The 18,786-nt window shown below is 46.4% G+C and overlaps 13 non-coding genes across 13 annotated transcripts; all 13 read right to left on the reverse strand.

The window, feature by feature from the left end:
• Window positions 1–403: 403 nt before the first annotated feature.
• On the reverse strand, window positions 404–594 carry LOC142692074 (U2 spliceosomal RNA). The gene has a single exon (XR_012860565.1). It is a non-coding gene; the product is annotated as a U2 spliceosomal RNA (small nuclear RNA).
• Window positions 595–1,896: 1,302 nt separating this feature from the next.
• On the reverse strand, window positions 1,897–2,087 carry LOC142692075 (U2 spliceosomal RNA). Its single transcript, XR_012860566.1, has one exon. It is a non-coding gene; the product is annotated as a U2 spliceosomal RNA (small nuclear RNA).
• Window positions 2,088–3,388: 1,301 nt separating this feature from the next.
• On the reverse strand, window positions 3,389–3,579 carry LOC142692121 (U2 spliceosomal RNA). The gene has a single exon (XR_012860608.1). It is a non-coding gene; the product is annotated as a U2 spliceosomal RNA (small nuclear RNA).
• A 1,314-nt stretch (window positions 3,580–4,893) lies between these two features.
• On the reverse strand, window positions 4,894–5,084 carry LOC142692076 (U2 spliceosomal RNA). The gene has a single exon (XR_012860567.1). It is a non-coding gene; the product is annotated as a U2 spliceosomal RNA (small nuclear RNA).
• Window positions 5,085–6,384: 1,300 nt separating this feature from the next.
• On the reverse strand, window positions 6,385–6,575 carry LOC142692120 (U2 spliceosomal RNA). The gene has a single exon (XR_012860607.1). It is a non-coding gene; the product is annotated as a U2 spliceosomal RNA (small nuclear RNA).
• Window positions 6,576–7,858: 1,283 nt separating this feature from the next.
• LOC142692077 (U2 spliceosomal RNA) lies at window positions 7,859–8,049 on the reverse strand. The gene has a single exon (XR_012860568.1). It is a non-coding gene; the product is annotated as a U2 spliceosomal RNA (small nuclear RNA).
• Window positions 8,050–9,357: 1,308 nt separating this feature from the next.
• LOC142692078 (U2 spliceosomal RNA) lies at window positions 9,358–9,548 on the reverse strand. The gene has a single exon (XR_012860569.1). It is a non-coding gene; the product is annotated as a U2 spliceosomal RNA (small nuclear RNA).
• A 1,288-nt stretch (window positions 9,549–10,836) lies between these two features.
• On the reverse strand, window positions 10,837–11,027 carry LOC142692081 (U2 spliceosomal RNA). The gene has a single exon (XR_012860571.1). It is a non-coding gene; the product is annotated as a U2 spliceosomal RNA (small nuclear RNA).
• Window positions 11,028–12,322: 1,295 nt separating this feature from the next.
• LOC142692082 (U2 spliceosomal RNA) lies at window positions 12,323–12,513 on the reverse strand. Its single transcript, XR_012860572.1, has one exon. It is a non-coding gene; the product is annotated as a U2 spliceosomal RNA (small nuclear RNA).
• Window positions 12,514–13,811: 1,298 nt separating this feature from the next.
• On the reverse strand, window positions 13,812–14,002 carry LOC142692136 (U2 spliceosomal RNA). Its single transcript, XR_012860621.1, has one exon. It is a non-coding gene; the product is annotated as a U2 spliceosomal RNA (small nuclear RNA).
• A 1,309-nt stretch (window positions 14,003–15,311) lies between these two features.
• LOC142692083 (U2 spliceosomal RNA) lies at window positions 15,312–15,502 on the reverse strand. The gene has a single exon (XR_012860573.1). It is a non-coding gene; the product is annotated as a U2 spliceosomal RNA (small nuclear RNA).
• Window positions 15,503–16,803: 1,301 nt separating this feature from the next.
• On the reverse strand, window positions 16,804–16,994 carry LOC142692084 (U2 spliceosomal RNA). The gene has a single exon (XR_012860574.1). It is a non-coding gene; the product is annotated as a U2 spliceosomal RNA (small nuclear RNA).
• Window positions 16,995–18,314: 1,320 nt separating this feature from the next.
• On the reverse strand, window positions 18,315–18,501 carry LOC142692166 (U2 spliceosomal RNA). The gene has a single exon (XR_012860646.1). It is a non-coding gene; the product is annotated as a U2 spliceosomal RNA (small nuclear RNA).
• Between the last annotated feature and the right edge of the window lie 285 nt (window positions 18,502–18,786).

Consider the following 18,786-nt stretch of genomic DNA (forward strand, 5'->3'; position numbering starts at 1 on the left):
TCCCCTACTCCACTCCACTATTTGACTGTGGTGCTGCATCAATCAATCAATCAATCAATCAATCAATCAATCAATCAATCAATCAATCAATCAATCAATCAATCAGTGGCTGGCTCAGGTGCAGCTCTTTAACTTACCTAAAAGGGAGGGCGGAGAGAAGACAAGGAAGGTGAATGAGCTGTTCCAATGTGAAATGCCGGAAACACAGAAACACAGACGACACACAACAAGAGGTGGCAATCTATTCATTAATTGCATTTAATCAATGAGCTCATTATCACTCATGCATTGTCCAACAGGTGTTGAAATAATGGGATTAAAAGGGGAGATCCCATCAGAAAGACAAAAACAATAGCAAACACAAATAGCACTTTTGGAATCTGATTTTAGTAAACACATAAGGGAAGGGTGCACCGGTCCTGGAAATACTGCAATACCAGGTCAATGCGTGGAGTGGACAGAGCAAGCTCTATTTCCATCTCCCTGTTCTAAAAATCCATTTAATATATGGTCCCCAGATAGGGGACGTATCAGATATTAAACTGATAAGAACAGATACTACACTTGATCTTAGCCAAAAGGCCGAGAAGCGATAACCCGAATGGGCCTGGCGTTGACCGAGCCTGCCTAATACTGCTGTTCACCCCTTGCAGCGATTCAGCCTACTCCTAGGCAATTCCATGGGGCCCTGCAGGCTCACACACATTTACAGCTACTAAGCGGGAGGTGAATAAAGGCCGGAGAGGAAGCTACACAGGATTTGCTTCTTTTGCTTGCACCACAATGCAGTGCTGAAAGAGGAGGAATCGACATAAAAACGCCTTCTTGGCAACGCCCAAATGCCCTCCTGCCGTGCAAATACTGGCAGCAGCAGCAGCAGTAAGTGCATGCCCACAGCCACCCCTTGTTCCTTCACAACTTGTATTAGCTTTAATCCAGTCCAGTGCTGCCTGCTGAGCAGCACTGATCAACACTGCCTGGGCCCAGGCTTTTATCTCTGAGGCCCCATTATGATGTCAGAAAGCTGGCTCTGGAATCCTGAGGGCTCCACTATGACACGTGCAAAGTTCCGTCTGAACTTTATATAAGACGGTGAGGCTCAGTCAGTCACTCAGTGTTGCCTGAGAGGGCAACACTGCAACAGCCGGCCGCCAGGCTGTCTTTTTTTTGCACATTTATTTGCCTCCAGGAGGCCACAAGAGGGAGACAAGGGACTGCAAAATGGAAAATAGGCATCCACCAACTTTACAGACAACTTCTCCTTGCTCCTACAACCTCCATCCTTGCACAGTTTGTTATTCTTCTAGGTAACATAGTAACAAATCCAAATTGCTGCTCTCTTTGTAGGCAAGCAAGGCTTTGTTGCAACTGCAATTCTTACTTCTTCTTGAAATGTAGGGACGACAGTACATTCCATCACATCCATCTAGTGTACACAGGTAGGTCCATTGTGGCGGGCAGGCGAGCGGGCGGGCTGCTTTATTGGCTGTTTGCTGTTCCCCTACTCCACTCCACTATTTGACTGTGGTGCTGCATCAATCAATCAATCAATCAATCAATCAATCAATCAATCAATCAATCAATCAATCAATCAATCAGTGGCTGGCTCAGGTGCAGCTCTTTAACTTACCTAAAAGGGAGGGCGGAGAGAAGACAAGGAAGGTGAATGAGCTGTTCCAATGTGAAATGCCGGAAACACAGAAACACAGACGACACACAACAAGAGGTGGCAATCTGTTCATTAATTGCATTTAATCAATGAGCTCATTATCACTCATGCATTGTCCAACAGGTGTTGAAATAATGGGATTAAAAGGGGAGATCCCATCAGAAAGACAAAAACAATAGCAAACACAAATAGCACTTTTGGAATCTGATTTTAGTCAACACATAAGGGAAGGGTGCACCGGTCCTGGAAATACTGCAATACCAGGTCAATGCGTGGAGTGGACAGAGCAAGCTCTATTTCCATCTCCCTGTTCTAAAAATCCATTTAATATATGGTCCCCAGATAGGGGACGTATCAGATATTAAACTGATAAGAACAGATACTACACTTGATCTTAGCCAAAAGGCCGAGAAGCGATAACCCGAATGGGCCTGGCGTTGACCGAGCCTGCCTAATACTGCTGTTCACCCCTTGCAGCGATTCAGCCTACTCCTAGGCAATTCCATGGGGCCCTGCAGGCTCACACACATTTACAGCTACTAAGCGGGAGGTGAATAAAGGCCGGAGAGGAAGCTACACAGGATTTGCTTCTTTTGCTTGCACCACAATGCAGTGCTGAAAGAGGAGGAATCGACATAAAAACGCCTTCTTGGCAACGCCCAAATGCCCTCCTGCCGTGCAAATACTGGCAGCAGCAGCAGCAGCAGCAGCAGCAGCAGTAAGTGCATGCCCACAGCCACCCCTTGTTCCTTCACAACTTGTATTAGCTTTAATCCAGTCCAGTGCTGCCTGCTGAGCAGCACTGACCAACACTGCCTGGGCCCAGGCTTTTATCTCTGAGGCCCCATTATGATGTCAGAAAGCTGGCTCTGGAATCCTGAGGGCTCCACTATGACACGTGCAAAGTTCCGTCTGAACTTTATATAAGACGGTGAGGCTCAGTCAGTCACTCAGTGTTGCCTGAGAGGGCAACACTGCAACAGCCGGCCGCCAGGCTGTCTTTTTTTTGCACATTTATTTGCCTCCAGGAGGCCACAAGAGGGAGACAAGGGACTGCAAAATGGAAAATAGGCATCCACCAACTTTACAGACAACTTCTCCTTGCTCCTACAACCTCCATCCTTGCACAGTTTGTTATTCTTCTAGGTAACATAGTAACAAATCCAAATTGCTGCTCTCTTTGTAGGCAAGCAAGGCTTTGTTGCAACTGCAATTCTTACTTCTTCTTGAAATGTAGGGACGACAGTACATTCCATCACATCCATCTAGTGTACACAGGTAGGTCCATTGTGGCGGGCAGGCGAGCGGGCGGGCTGCTTTATTGGCTGTTTGCTGTTCCCCTACTCCACTCCACTATTTGACTGTGGTGCTGCATCAATCAATCAATCAATCAATCAATCAATCAATCAATCAATCAATCAGTGGCTGGCTCAGGTGCAGCTCTTTAACTTACCTAAAAGGGAGGGCGGAGAGAAGACAAGGAAGGTGAATGAGCTGTTCCAATGTGAAATGCCGGAAACACAGAAACACAGACGACACACAACAAGAGGTGGCAATCTATTCATTAATTGCATTTAATCAATGAGCTCATTATCACTCATGCATTGTCCAACAGGTGTTGAAATAATGGGATTAAAAGGGGAGATCCCATCAGAAAGACAAAAACAATAGCAAACACAAATAGCACTTTTGGAATCTGATTTTAGTAAACACATAAGGGAAGGGTGCACGGGTCCTGGAAATACTGCAATACCAGGTCAATGCGTGGAGTGGACAGAGCAAGCTCTATTTCCATCTCCCTGTTCTAAAAATCCATTTAATATATGGTCCCCAGATAGGGGACGTATCAGATATTAAACTGATAAGAACAGATACTACACTTGATCTTAGCCAAAAGGCCGAGAAGCGATAACCCGAATGGGCCTGGCGTTGACCGAGCCTGCCTAATACTGCTGTTCACCCCTTGCAGCGATTCAGCCTACTCCTAGGCAATTCCATGGGGCCCTGCAGGCTCACACACATTTACAGCTACTAAGCGGGAGGTGAATAAAGGCCGGAGAGGAAGCTACACAGGATTTGCTTCTTTTGCTTGCACCACAATGCAGTGCTGAAAGAGGAGGAATCGACATAAAAACGCCTTCTTGGCAACGCCCAAATGCCCTCCTGCCGTGCAAATACTGGCAGCAGCAGCAGCAGCAGCAGCAGCAGTAAGTGCATGCCCACAGCCACCCCTTGTTCCTGCACAACTTGTATTAGCTTTAATCCAGTCCAGTGCTGCCTGCTGAGCAGCACTGACCAACACTGCCTGGGCCCAGGCTTTTATCTCTGAGGCCCCATTATGATGTCAGAAAGCTGGCTCTGGAATCCTGAGGGCTCCACTATGACACGTGCAAAGTTCCGTCTGAACTTTATATAAGACGGTGAGGCTCAGTCAGTCACTCAGTGTTGCCTGAGAGGGCAACACTGCAACAGCCGGCCGCCAGGCTGTCTTTTTTTTGCACATTTATTTGCCTCCAGGAGGCCACAAGAGGGAGACAAGGGACTGCAAAATGGAAAATAGGCATCCACCAACTTTACAGACAACTTCTCCTTGCTCCTACAACCTCCATCCTTGCACAGTTTGTTATTCTTCTAGGTAACATAGTAACAAATCCAAATTGCTGCTCTCTTTGTAGGCAAGCAAGGCTTTGTTGCAACTGCAATTCTTACTTCTTCTTGAAATGTAGGGACGACAGTACATTCCATCACATCCATCTAGTGTACACAGGTAGGTCCATTGTGGCGGGCAGGCGAGCGGGCGGGCTGCTTTATTGGCTGTTTGCTGTTCCCCTACTCCACTCCACTATTTGACTGTGGTGCTGCATCAATCAATCAATCAATCAATCAATCAATCAATCAATCAATCAATCAATCAATCAATCAATCAGTGGCTGGCTCAGGTGCAGCTCTTTAACTTACCTAAAAGGGAGGGCGGAGAGAAGACAAGGAAGGTGAATGAGCTGTTCCAATGTGAAATGCCGGAAACACAGAAACACAGACGACACACAACAAGAGGTGGCAATCTATTCATTAATTGCATTTAATCAATGAGCTCATTATCACTCATGCATTGTCCAACAGGTGTTGAAATAATGGGATTAAAAGGGGAGATCCCATCAGAAAGACAAAAACAATAGCAAACACAAATAGCACTTTTGGAATCTGATTTTAGTAAACACATAAGGGAAGGGTGCACCGGTCCTGGAAATACTGCAATACCAGGTCAATGCGTGGAGTGGACAGAGCAAGCTCTATTTCCATCTCCCTGTTCTAAAAATCCATTTAATATATGGTCCCCAGATAGGGGACGTATCAGATATTAAACTGATAAGAACAGATACTACACTTGATCTTAGCCAAAAGGCCGAGAAGCGATAACCCGAATGGGCCTGGCGTTGACCGAGCCTGCCTAATACTGCTGTTCACCCCTTGCAGCGATTCAGCCTACTCCTAGGCAATTCCATGGGGCCCTGCAGGCTCACACACTCACAGCTACACGGGAGGTGAATAAAGGCCGGAGAGGAAGCCAGACAGGATTTGCTTCTTTTGCTTGCACCACAATGCAGTGCTGAAAGAGGAGGAATCGACATAAAAACGCCTTCTTGGCAACGCCCAAATGCCCTCCTGCCGTGCAAATACTGGCAGCAGCAGCAGCAGCAGCAGCAGCAGCAGTAAGTGCATGCCCACAGCCACCCCTTGTTCCTTCACAACTTGTATTAGCTTTAATCCAGTCCAGTGCTGCCTGCTGAGCAGCACTGACCAACACTGCCTGGGCCCAGGCTTTTATCTCTGAGGCCCCATTATGATGTCAGAAAGCTGGCTCTGGAATCCTGAGGGCTCCACTATGACACGTGCAAAGTTCCGTCTGAACTTTATATAAGACGGTGAGGCTCAGTCAGTCACTCAGTGTTGCCTGAGAGGGCAACACTGCAACAGCCGGCCGCCAGGCTGTCTTTTTTTTGCACATTTATTTGCCTCCAGGAGGCCACAAGAGGGAGACAAGGGACTGCAAAATGGAAAATAGGCATCCACCAACTTTACAGACAACTTCTCCTTGCTCCTACAACCTCCATCCTTGCACAGTTTGTTATTCTTCTAGGTAACATAGTAACAAATCCAAATTGCTGCTCTCTTTGTAGGCAAGCAAGGCTTTGTTGCAACTGCAATTCTTACTTCTTCTTGAAATGTAGGGACGACAGTACATTCCATCACATCCATCTAGTGTACACAGGTAGGTCCATTGTGGCGGGCAGGCGAGCGGGCGGGCTGCTTTATTGGCTGTTTGCTGTTCCCCTACTCCACTCCACTATTTGACTGTGGTGCTGCATCAATCAATCAATCAATCAATCAATCAATCAATCAATCAATCAATCAATCAGTGGCTGGCTCAGGTGCAGCTCTTTAACTTACCTAAAAGGGAGGGCGGAGAGAAGACAAGGAAGGTGAATGAGCTGTTCCAATGTGAAATGCCGGAAACACAGAAACACAGACGACACACAACAAGAGGTGGCAATCTATTCATTAATTGCATTTAATCAATGAGCTCATTATCACTCATGCATTGTCCAACAGGTGTTGAAATAATGGGATTAAAAGGGGAGATCCCATCAGAAAGACAAAAACAATAGCAAACACAAATAGCACTTTTGGAATCTGATTTTAGTAAACACATAAGGGAAGGGTGCACCGGTCCTGGAAATACTGCAATACCAGGTCAATGTGTGGAGTGGACAGAGCAAGCTCTATTTCCATCTCCCTGTTCTAAAAATCCATTTAATATATGGTCCCCAGATAGGGGACGTATCAGATATTAAACTGATAAGAACAGATACTACACTTGATCTTAGCCAAAAGGCCGAGAAGCGATAACCCGAATGGGCCTGGCGTTGACCGAGCCTGCCTAATACTGCTGTTCACCCCTTGCAGCGATTCAGCCTACTCCTAGGCAATTCCATGGGGCCCTGCAGGCTCACACACATTTACAGCTACTAAGCGGGAGGTGAATAAAGGCCGGAGAGGAAGCTACACAGGATTTGCTTCTTTTGCTTGCACCACAATGCAGTGCTGAAAGAGGAGGAATCGACATAAAAACGCCTTCTTGGCAACGCCCAAATGCCCTCCTGCCGTGCAAATACTGGCAGCAGCAGCAGCAGCAGCAGCAGTAAGTGCATGCCCACAGCCACCCCTTGTTCCTTCACAACTTGTATTAGCTTTAATCCAGTCCAGTGCTGCCTGCTGAGCAGCACTGACCAACACTGCCTGGGCCCAGGCTTTTATCTCTGAGGCCCCATTATGATGTCAGAAAGCTGGCTCTGGAATCCTGAGGGCTCCACTATGACACGTGCAAAGTTCCGTCTGAACTTTATATAAGACGGTGAGGCTCAGTCAGTCACTCAGTGTTGCCTGAGAGGGCAACACTGCAACAGCCGGCCGCCAGGCTGTCTTTTTTTTGCACATTTATTTGCCTCCAGGAGGCCACAAGAGGGAGACAAGGGACTGCAAAATGGAAAATAGGCATCCACCAACTTTACAGACAACTTCTCCTTGCTCCTACAACCTCCATCCTTGCACAGTTTGTTATTCTTCTAGGTAACATAGTAACAAATCCAAATTGCTGCTCTCTTTGTAGGCAAGCAAGGCTTTGTTGCAACTGCAATTCTTACTTCTTCTTGAAATGTAGGGACGACAGTACATTCCATCACATCCATCTAGTGTACACAGGTAGGTCCATTGTGGCGGGCAGGCGAGCGGGCGGGCTGCTTTATTGGCTGTTTGCTGTTCCCCTACTCCACTCCACTATTTGACTGTGGTGCTGCATCAATCAATCAATCAATCAATCAATCAATCAATCAGTGGCTGGCTCAGGTGCAGCTCTTTAACTTACCTAAAAGGGAGGGCGGAGAGAAGACAAGGAAGGTGAATGAGCTGTTCCAATGTGAAATGCCGGAAACACAGAAACACAGACGACACACAACAAGAGGTGGCAATCTATTCATTAATTGCATTTAATCAATGAGCTCATTATCACTCATGCATTGTCCAACAGGTGTTGAAATAATGGGATTAAAAGGGGAGATCCCATCAGAAAGACAAAAACAATAGCAAACACAAATAGCACTTTTCGAATCTGATTTTAGTAAACACATAAGGGAAGGGTGCACCGGTCCTGGAAATACTGCAATACCAGGTCAATGCGTGGAGTGGACAGAGCAAGCTCTATTTCCATCTCCCTGTTCTAAAAATCCATTTAATATATGGTCCCCAGATAGGGGACGTATCAGATATTAAACTGATAAGAACAGATACTACACTTGATCTTAGCCAAAAGGCCGAGAAGCGATAACCCGAATGGGCCTGGCGTTGACCGAGCCTGCCTAATACTGCTGTTCACCCCTTGCAGCGATTCAGCCTACTCCTAGGCAATTCCATGGGGCCCTGCAGGCTCACACACATTTACAGCTACTAAGCGGGAGGTGAATAAAGGCCGGAGAGGAAGCTACACAGGATTTGCTTCTTTTGCTTGCACCACAATGCAGTGCTGAAAGAGGAGGAATCGACATAAAAACGCCTTCTTGGCAACGCCCAAATGCCCTCCTGCCGTGCAAATACTGGCAGCAGCAGCAGCAGCAGCAGCAGCAGCAGCAGTAAGTGCATGCCCACAGCCACCCCTTGTTCCTTCACAACTTGTATTAGCTTTAATCCAGTCCAGTGCTGCCTGCTGAGCAGCACTGACCAACACTGCCTGGGCCCAGGCTTTTATCTCTGAGGCCCCATTATGATGTCAGAAAGCTGGCTCTGGAATCCTGAGGGCTCCACTATGACACGTGCAAAGTTCCGTCTGAACTTTATATAAGACGGTGAGGCTCAGTCAGTCACTCAGTGTTGCCTGAGAGGGCAACACTGCAACAGCCGGCCGCCAGGCTGTCTTTTTTTTGCACATTTATTTGCCTCCAGGAGGCCACAAGAGGGAGACAAGGGACTGCAAAATGGAAAATAGGCATCCACCAACTTTACAGACAACTTCTCCTTGCTCCTACAACCTCCATCCTTGCACAGTTTGTTATTCTTCTAGGTAACATAGTAACAAATCCAAATTGCTGCTCTCTTTGTAGGCAAGCAAGGCTTTGTTGCAACTGCAATTCTTACTTCTTCTTGAAATGTAGGGACGACAGTACATTCCATCACATCCATCTAGTGTACACAGGTAGGTCCATTGTGGCGGGCAGGCGAGTGGGCGGGCTGCTTTATTGGCTGTTTGCTGTTCCCCTACTCCACTCCACTATTTGACTGTGGTGCTGCATCAATCAATCAATCAATCAATCAATCAATCAATCAATCAATCAATCAATCAGTGGCTGGCTCAGGTGCAGCTCTTTAACTTACCTAAAAGGGAGGGCGGAGAGAAGACAAGGAAGGTGAATGAGCTGTTCCAATGTGAAATGCCGGAAACACAGAAACACAGACGACACACAACAAGAGGTGGCAATCTATTCATTAATTGCATTTAATCAATGAGCTCATTATCACTCATGCATTGTCCAACAGGTGTTGAAATAATGGGATTAAAAGGGGAGATCCCATCAGAAAGACAAAAACAATAGCAAACACAAATAGCACTTTTGGAATCTGATTTTAGTAAACACATAAGGGAAGGGTGCACCGGTCCTGGAAATACTGCAATACCAGGTCAATGCGTGGAGTGGACAGAGCAAGCTCTATTTCCATCTCCCTGTTCTAAAAATCCATTTAATATATGGTCCCCAGATAGGGGACGTATCAGATATTAAACTGATAAGAACAGATACTACACTTGATCTTAGCCAAAAGGCCGAGAAGCGATAACCCGAATGGGCCTGGCGTTGACCGAGCCTGCCTAATACTGCTGTTCACCCCTTGCAGCGATTCAGCCTACTCCTAGGCAATTCCATGGGGCCCTGCAGGCTCACACACATTTACAGCTACTAAGCGGGAGGTGAATAAAGGCCGGAGAGGAAGCTACACAGGATTTGCTTCTTTTGCTTGCACCACAATGCAGTGCTGAAAGAGGAGGAATCGACATAAAAACGCCTTCTTGGCAACGCCCAAATGCCCTCCTGCCGTGCAAATACTGGCAGCAGCAGCAGCAGCAGCAGTAAGTGCATGCCCACAGCCACCCCTTGTTCCTTCACAACTTGTATTAGCTTTAATCCAGTCCAGTGCTGCCTGCTGAGCAGCACTGACCAACACTGCCTGGGCCCAGGCTTTTATCTCTGAGGCCCCATTATGATGTCAGAAAGCTGGCTCTGGAATCCTGAGGGCTCCACTATGACACGTGCAAAGTTCCGTCTGAACTTTATATAAGACGGTGAGGCTCAGTCAGTCACTCAGTGTTGCCTGAGAGGGCAACACTGCAACAGCCGGCCGCCAGGCTGTCTTTTTTTTGCACATTTATTTGCCTCCAGGAGGCCACAAGAGGGAGACAAGGGACTGCAAAATGGAAAATAGGCATCCACCAACTTTACAGACAACTTCTCCTTGCTCCTACAACCTCCATCCTTGCACAGTTTGTTATTCTTCTAGGTAACATAGTAACAAATCCAAATTGCTGCTCTCTTTGTAGGCAAGCAAGGCTTTGTTGCAACTGCAATTCTTACTTCTTCTTGAAATGTAGGGACGACAGTACATTCCATCACATCCATCTAGTGTACACAGGTAGGTCCATTGTGGCGGGCAGGCGAGCGGGCGGGCTGCTTTATTGGCTGTTTGCTGTTCCCCTACTCCACTCCACTATTTGACTGTGGTGCTGCATCAATCAATCAATCAATCAATCAATCAATCAATCAATCAATCAGTGGCTGGCTCAGGTGCAGCTCTTTAACTTACCTAAAAGGGAGGGCGGAGAGAAGACAAGGAAGGTGAATGAGCTGTTCCAATGTGAAATGCCGGAAACACAGAAACACAGACGACACACAACAAGAGGTGGCAATCTATTCATTAATTGCATTTAATCAATGAGCTCATTATCACTCATGCATTGTCCAACAGGTGTTGAAATAATGGGATTAAAAGGGGAGATCCCATCAGAAAGACAAAAACAATAGCAAACACAAATAGCACTTTTGGAATCTGATTTTAGTAAACACATAAGGGAAGGGTGCACCGGTCCTGGAAATACTGCAATACCAGGTCAATGCGTGGAGTGGACAGAGCAAGCTCTATTTCCATCTCCCTGTTCTAAAAATCCATTTAATATATGGTCCCCAGATAGGGGACGTATCAGATATTAAACTGATAAGAACAGATACTACACTTGATCTTAGCCAAAAGGCCGAGAAGCGATAACCCGAATGGGCCTGGCGTTGACCGAGCCTGCCTAATACTGCTGTTCACCCCTTGCAGCGATTCAGCCTACTCCTAGGCAATTCCATGGGGCCCTGCAGGCTCACACACATTTACAGCTACTAAGCGGGAGGTGAATAAAGGCCGGAGAGGAAGCTACACAGGATTTGCTTCTTTTGCTTGCACCACAATGCAGTGCTGAAAGAGGAGGAATCGACATAAAAACGCCTTCTTGGCAACGCCCAAATGCCCTCCTGCCGTGCAAATACTGGCAGCAGCAGCAGCAGCAGCAGCAGTAAGTGCATGCCCACAGCCACCCCTTGTTCCTTCACAACTTGTATTAGCTTTAATCCAGTCCAGTGCTGCCTGCTGAGCAGCACTGACCAACACTGCCTGGGCCCAGGCTTTTATCTCTGAGGCCCCATTATGATGTCAGAAAGCTGGCTCTGGAATCCTGAGGGCTCCACTATGACACGTGCAAAGTTCCGTCTGAACTTTATATAAGACGGTGAGGCTCAGTCAGTCACTCAGTGTTGCCTGAGAGGGCAACACTGCAACAGCCGGCCGCCAGGCTGTCTTTTTTTTGCACATTTATTTGCCTCCAGGAGGCCACAAGAGGGAGACAAGGGACTGCAAAATGGAAAATAGGCATCCACCAACTTTACAGACAACTTCTCCTTGCTCCTACAACCTCCATCCTTGCACAGTTTGTTATTCTTCTAGGTAACATAGTAACAAATCCAAATTGCTGCTCTCTTTGTAGGCAAGCAAGGCTTTGTTGCAACTGCAATTCTTACTTCTTCTTGAAATGTAGGGACGACAGTACATTCCATCACATCCATCTAGTGTACACAGGTAGGTCCATTGTGGCGGGCAGGCGAGCGGGCGGGCTGCTTTATTGGCTGTTTGCTGTTCCCCTACTCCACTCCACTATTTGACTGTGGTGCTGCATCAATCAATCAATCAATCAATCAATCAATCAATCAATCAATCAATCAGTGGCTGGCTCAGGTGCAGCTCTTTAACTTACCTAAAAGGGAGGGCGGAGAGAAGACAAGGAAGGTGAATGAGCTGTTCCAATGTGAAATGCCGGAAACACAGAAACACAGACGACACACAACAAGAGGTGGCAATCTATTCATTAATTGCATTTAATCAATGAGCTCATTATCACTCATGCATTGTCCAACAGGTGTTGAAATAATGGGATTAAAAGGGGAGATCCCATCAGAAAGACAAAAACAATAGCAAACACAAATAGCACTTTTGGAATCTGATTTTAGTAAACACATAAGGGAAGGGTGCACCGGTCCTGGAAATACTGCAATACCAGGTCAATGCGTGGAGTGGACAGAGCAAGCTCTATTTCCATCTCCCTGTTCTAAAAATCCATTTAATATATGGTCCCCAGATAGGGGACGTATCAGATATTAAACTGATAAGAACAGATACTACACTTGATCTTAGCCAAAAGGCCGAGAAGCGATAACCCGAATGGGCCTGGCGTTGACCGAGCCTGCCTAATACTGCTGTTCACCCCTTGCAGCGATTCAGCCTACTCCTAGGCAATTCCATGGGGCCCTGCAGGCTCACACACATTTACAGCTACTAAGCGGGAGGTGAATAAAGGCCGGAGAGGAAGCTACACAGGATTTGCTTCTTTTGCTTGCACCACAATGCAGTGCTGAAAGAGGAGGAATCGACATAAAAACGCCTTCTTGGCAACGCCCAAATGCCCTCCTGCCGTGCAAATACTGGCAGCAGCAGCAGCAGCAGCAGCAGCAGTAAGTGCATGCCCACAGCCACCCCTTGTTCCTTCACAACTTGTATTAGCTTTAATCCAGTCCAGTGCTGCCTGCTGAGCAGCACTGACCAACACTGCCTGGGCCCAGGCTTTTATCTCTGAGGCCCCATTATGATGTCAGAAAGCTGGCTCTGGAATCCTGAGGGCTCCACTATGACACGTGCAAAGTTCCGTCTGAACTTTATATAAGACGGTGAGGCTCAGTCAGTCACTCAGTGTTGCCTGAGAGGGCAACACTGCAACAGCCGGCCGCCAGGCTGTCTTTTTTTTGCACATTTATTTGCCTCCAGGAGGCCACAAGAGGGAGACAAGGGACTGCAAAATGGAAAATAGGCATCCACCAACTTTACAGACAACTTCTCCTTGCTCCTACAACCTCCATCCTTGCACAGTTTGTTATTCTTCTAGGTAACATAGTAACAAATCCAAATTGCTGCTCTCTTTGTAGGCAAGCAAGGCTTTGTTGCAACTGCAATTCTTACTTCTTCTTGAAATGTAGGGACGACAGTACATTCCATCACATCCATCTAGTGTACACAGGTAGGTCCATTGTGGCGGGCAGGCGAGCGGGCGGGCTGCTTTATTGGCTGTTTGCTGTTCCCCTACTCCACTCCACTATTTGACTGTGGTGCTGCATCAATCAATCAATCAATCAATCAATCAATCAATCAATCAATCAATCAGTGGCTGGCTCAGGTGCAGCTCTTTAACTTACCTAAAAGGGAGGGCGGAGAGAAGACAAGGAAGGTGAATGAGCTGTTCCAATGTGAAATGCCGGAAACACAGAAACACAGACGACACACAACAAGAGGTGGCAATCTATTCATTAATTGCATTTAATCAATGAGCTCATTATCACTCATGCATTGTCCAACAGGTGTTGAAATAATGGGATTAAAAGGGGAGATCCCATCAGAAAGACAAAAACAATAGCAAACACAAATAGCACTTTTGGAATCTGATTTTAGTAAACACATAAGGGAAGGGTGCACCGGTCCTGGAAATACTGCAATACCAGGTCAATGCGTGGAGTGGACAGAGCAAGCTCTATTTCCATCTCCCTGTTCTAAAAATCCATTTAATATATGGTCCCCAGATAGGGGACGTATCAGATATTAAACTGATAAGAACATATACTACACTTGATCTTAGCCAAAAGGCCGAGAAGCGATAACCCGAATGGGCCTGGCGTTGACCGAGCCTGCCTAATACTGCTGTTCACCCCTTGCAGCGATTCAGCCTACTCCTAGGCAATTCCATGGGGCCCTGCAGGCTCACACACATTTACAGCTACTAAGCGGGAGGTGAATAAAGGCCGGAGAGGAAGCTACACAGGATTTGCTTCTTTTGCTTGCACCACAATGCAGTGCTGAAAGAGGAGGAATCGACATAAAAACGCCTTCTTGGCAACGCCCAAATGCCCTCCTGCCGTGCAAATACTGGCAGCAGCAGCAGCAGCAGTAAGTGCATGCCCACAGCCACCCCTTGTTCCTTCACAACTTGTATTAGCTTTAATCCAGTCCAGTGCTGCCTGCTGAGCAGCACTGACCAACACTGCCTGGGCCCAGGCTTTTATCTCTGAGGCCCCATTATGATGTCAGAAAGCTGGCTCTGGAATCCTGAGGGCTCCACTATGACACGTGCAAAGTTCCGTCTGAACTTTATATAAGACGGTGAGGCTCAGTCAGTCACTCAGTGTTGCCTGAGAGGGCAACACTGCAACAGCCGGCCGCCAGGCTGTCTTTTTTTTGCACATTTATTTGCCTCCAGGAGGCCACAAGAGGGAGACAAGGGACTGCAAAATGGAAAATAGGCATCCACCAACTTTACAGACAACTTCTCCTTGCTCCTACAACCTCCATCCTTGCACAGTTTGTTATTCTTCTAGGTAACATAGTAACAAATCCAAATTGCTGCTCTCTTTGTAGGCAAGCAAGGCTTTGTTGCAACTGCAATTCTTACTTCTTCTTGAAATGTAGGGACGACAGTACATTCCATCACATCCATCTAGTGTACACAGGTAGGTCCATTGTGGCGGGCAGGCGAGCGGGCGGGCTGCTTTATTGGCTGTTTGCTGTTCCCCTACTCCACTCCACTATTTGACTGTGGTGCTGCATCAATCAATCAATCAATCAATCAATCAATCAATCAATCAATCAATCAATCAATCAATCAATCAATCAGTGGCTGGCTCAGGTGCAGCTCTTTAACTTACCTAAAAGGGAGGGCGGAGAGAAGACAAGGAAGGTGAATGAGCTGTTCCAATGTGAAATGCCGGAAACACAGAAACACAGACGACACACAACAAGAGGTGGCAATCTATTCATTAATTGCATTTAATCAATGAGCTCATTATCACTCATGCATTGTCCAACAGGTGTTGAAATAATGGGATTAAAAGGGGAGATCCCATCAGAAAGACAAAAACAATAGCAAACACAAATAGCACTTTTGGAATCTGATTTTAGTAAACACATAAGGGAAGGGTGCACCGGTCCTGGAAATACTGCAATACCAGGTCAATGCGTGGAGTGGACAGAGCAAGCTCTATTTCCATCTCCCTGTTCTAAAAATCCATTTAATATATGGTCCCCAGATAGGGGACGTATCAGATATTAAACTGATAAGAACAGATACTACACTTGATCTTAGCCAAAAGGCCGAGAAGCGATAACCCGAATGGGCCTGGCGTTGACCGAGCCTGCCTAATACTGCTGTTCACCCCTTGCAGCGATTCAGCCTACTCCTAGGCAATTCCATGGGGCCCTGCAGGCTCACACACATTTACAGCTACTAAGCGGGAGGTGAATAAAGGCCGGAGAGGAAGCTACACAGGATTTGCTTCTTTTGCTTGCACCACAATGCAGTGCTGAAAGAGGAGGAATCGACATAAAAACGCCTTCTTGGCAACGCCCAAATGCCCTCCTGCCGTGCAAATACTGGCAGCAGCAGCAGCAGCAGTAAGTGCATGCCCACAGCCACCCCTTGTTCCTTCACAACTTGTATTAGCTTTAATCCAGTCCAGTGCTGCCTGCTGAGCAGCACTGACCAACACTGCCTGGGCCCAGGCTTTTATCTCTGAGGCCCCATTATGATGTCAGAAAGCTGGCTCTGGAATCCTGAGGGCTCCACTATGACACGTGCAAAGTTCCGTCTGAACTTTATATAAGACGGTGAGGCTCAGTCAGTCACTCAGTGTTGCCTGAGAGGGCAACACTGCAACAGCCGGCCGCCAGGCTGTCTTTTTTTTGCACATTTATTTGCCTCCAGGAGGCCACAAGAGGGAGACAAGGGACTGCAAAATGGAAAATAGGCATCCACCAACTTTACAGACAACTTCTCCTTGCTCCTACAACCTCCATCCTTGCACAGTTTGTTATTCTTCTAGGTAACATAGTAACAAATCCAAATTGCTGCTCTCTTTGTAGGCAAGCAAGGCTTTGTTGCAACTGCAATTCTTACTTCTTCTTGAAATGTAGGGACGACAGTACATTCCATCACATCCATCTAGTGTACACAGGTAGGTCCATTGTGGCGGGCAGGCGAGCGGGCGGGCTGCTTTATTGGCTGTTTGCTGTTCCCCTACTCCACTCCACTATTTGACTGTGGTGCTGCATCAATCAATCAATCAATCAATCAATCAATCAATCAATCAATCAATCAATCAATCAATCAGTGGCTGGCTCAGGTGCAGCTCTTTAACTTACCTAAAAGGGAGGGCGGAGAGAAGACAAGGAAGGTGAATGAGCTGTTCCAATGTGAAATGCCGGAAACACAGAAACACAGACGACACACAACAAGAGGTGGCAATCTATTCATTAATTGCATTTAATCAATGAGCTCATTATCACTCATGCATTGTCCAACAGGTGTTGAAATAATGGGATTAAAAGGGGAGATCCCATCAGAAAGACAAAAACAATAGCAAACACAAATAGCACTTTTGGAATCTGATTTTAGTAAACACATAAGGGAAGGGTGCACCGGTCCTGGAAATACTGCAATACCAGGTCAATGCGTGGAGTGGACAGAGCAAGCTCTATTTCCATCTCCCTGTTCTAAAAATCCATTTAATATATGGTCCCCAGATAGGGGACGTATCAGATATTAAACTGATAAGAACAGATACTACACTTGATCTTAGCCAAAAGGCCGAGAAGCGATAACCCGAATGGGCCTGGCGTTGACCGAGCCTGCCTAATACTGCTGTTCACCCCTTGCAGCGATTCAGCCTACTCCTAGGCAATTCCATGGGGCCCTGCAGGCTCACACACATTTACAGCTACTAAGCGGGAGGTGAATAAAGGCCGGAGAGGAAGCTACACAGGATTTGCTTCTTTTGCTTGCACCACAATGCAGTGCTGAAAGAGGAGGAATCGACATAAAAACGCCTTCTTGGCAACGCCCAAATGCCCTCCTGCCGTGCAAATACTGGCAGCAGCAGCAGCAGCAGCAGCAGCAGCAGCAGTAAGTGCATGCCCACAGCCACCCCTTGTTCCTTCACAACTTGTATTAGCTTTAATCCAGTCCAGTGCTGCCTGCTGAGCAGCACTGACCAACACTGCCTGGGCCCAGGCTTTTATCTCTGAGGCCCCATTATGATGTCAGAAAGCTGGCTCTGGAATCCTGAGGGCTCCACTATGACACGTGCAAAGTTCCGTCTGAACTTTATATAAGACGGTGAGGCTCAGTCAGTCACTCAGTGTTGCCTGAGAGGGCAACACTGCAACAGCCGGCCGCCAGGCTGTCTTTTTTTTGCACATTTATTTGCCTCCAGGAGGCCACAAGAGGGAGACAAGGGACTGCAAAATGGAAAATAGGCATCCACCAACTTTACAGACAACTTCTCCTTGCTCCTACAACCTCCATCCTTGCACAGTTTGTTATTCTTCTAGGTAACATAGTAACAAATCCAAATTGCTGCTCTCTTTGTAGGCAAGCAAGGCTTTGTTGCAACTGCAATTCTTACTTCTTCTTGAAATGTAGGGACGACAGTACATTCCATCACATCCATCTAGTGTACACAGGTAGGTCCATTGTGGCGGGCAGGCGAGCGGGCGGGCTGCTTTATTGGCTGTTTGCTGTTCCCCTACTCCACTCCACTATTTGACTGTGGTGCTGCATCAATCAATCAATCAATCAATCAATCAATCAATCAATCAATCAATCAATCAATCAATCAATCAGTGGCTGGCTCAGGTGCAGCTCTTTAACTTACCTAAAAGGGAGGGCGGAGAGAAGACAAGGAAGGTAAATGAGCTGTTCCAATGTGAAATGCCGGAAACACAGAAACACAGACGACACACAACAAGAGGTGGCAATCTATTCATTAATTGCATTTAATCAATGAGCTCATTATCACTCATGCATTGTCCAACAGGTGTTGAAATAATGGGATTAAAAGGGGAGATCCCATCAGAAAGACAAAAACAATAGCAAACACAAATAGCACTTTTGGAATCTGATTTTAGTAAACACATAAGGGAAGGGTGCACCGGTCCTGGAAATACTGCAATACCAGGTCAATGCGTGGAGTGGACAGAGCAAGCTCTATTTCCATCTCCCTGTTCTAAAAATCCATTTAATATATGGTCCCCAGATAGGGGACGTATCAGATATTAAACTGATAAGAACAGATTTTTTGAGTTGACTACCCCAACAAAGGAGGTAACCGTTTATTTAAAATTTTGAACAGATTTACAGAAAATCAATACGTTTTTACAAAAGAAATTTACATAAATTTACAACCATGGTTTAATACAAATAAATACAAATTGTCATATAAAACAATTTATAAAAGGGCACTTGGTGGCATCATATTATGGAACTCCATTCACTTAAAAACCATTTTCTACATAAAACAGGAGAGAGTTTTTTATCTAAAAGAAAATATTTGTACATTTCATTAAGACAAATGGCTAAAACATCTTCCACAGCTAAAACTTCATGCTTAAAT

Source organism: Rhinoderma darwinii (genome assembly GCF_050947455.1).
Source record: "Rhinoderma darwinii isolate aRhiDar2 chromosome 5 unlocalized genomic scaffold, aRhiDar2.hap1 SUPER_5_unloc_39, whole genome shotgun sequence".
Classification (NCBI taxonomy): Eukaryota; Metazoa; Chordata; class Amphibia; order Anura; family Rhinodermatidae; genus Rhinoderma; species Rhinoderma darwinii.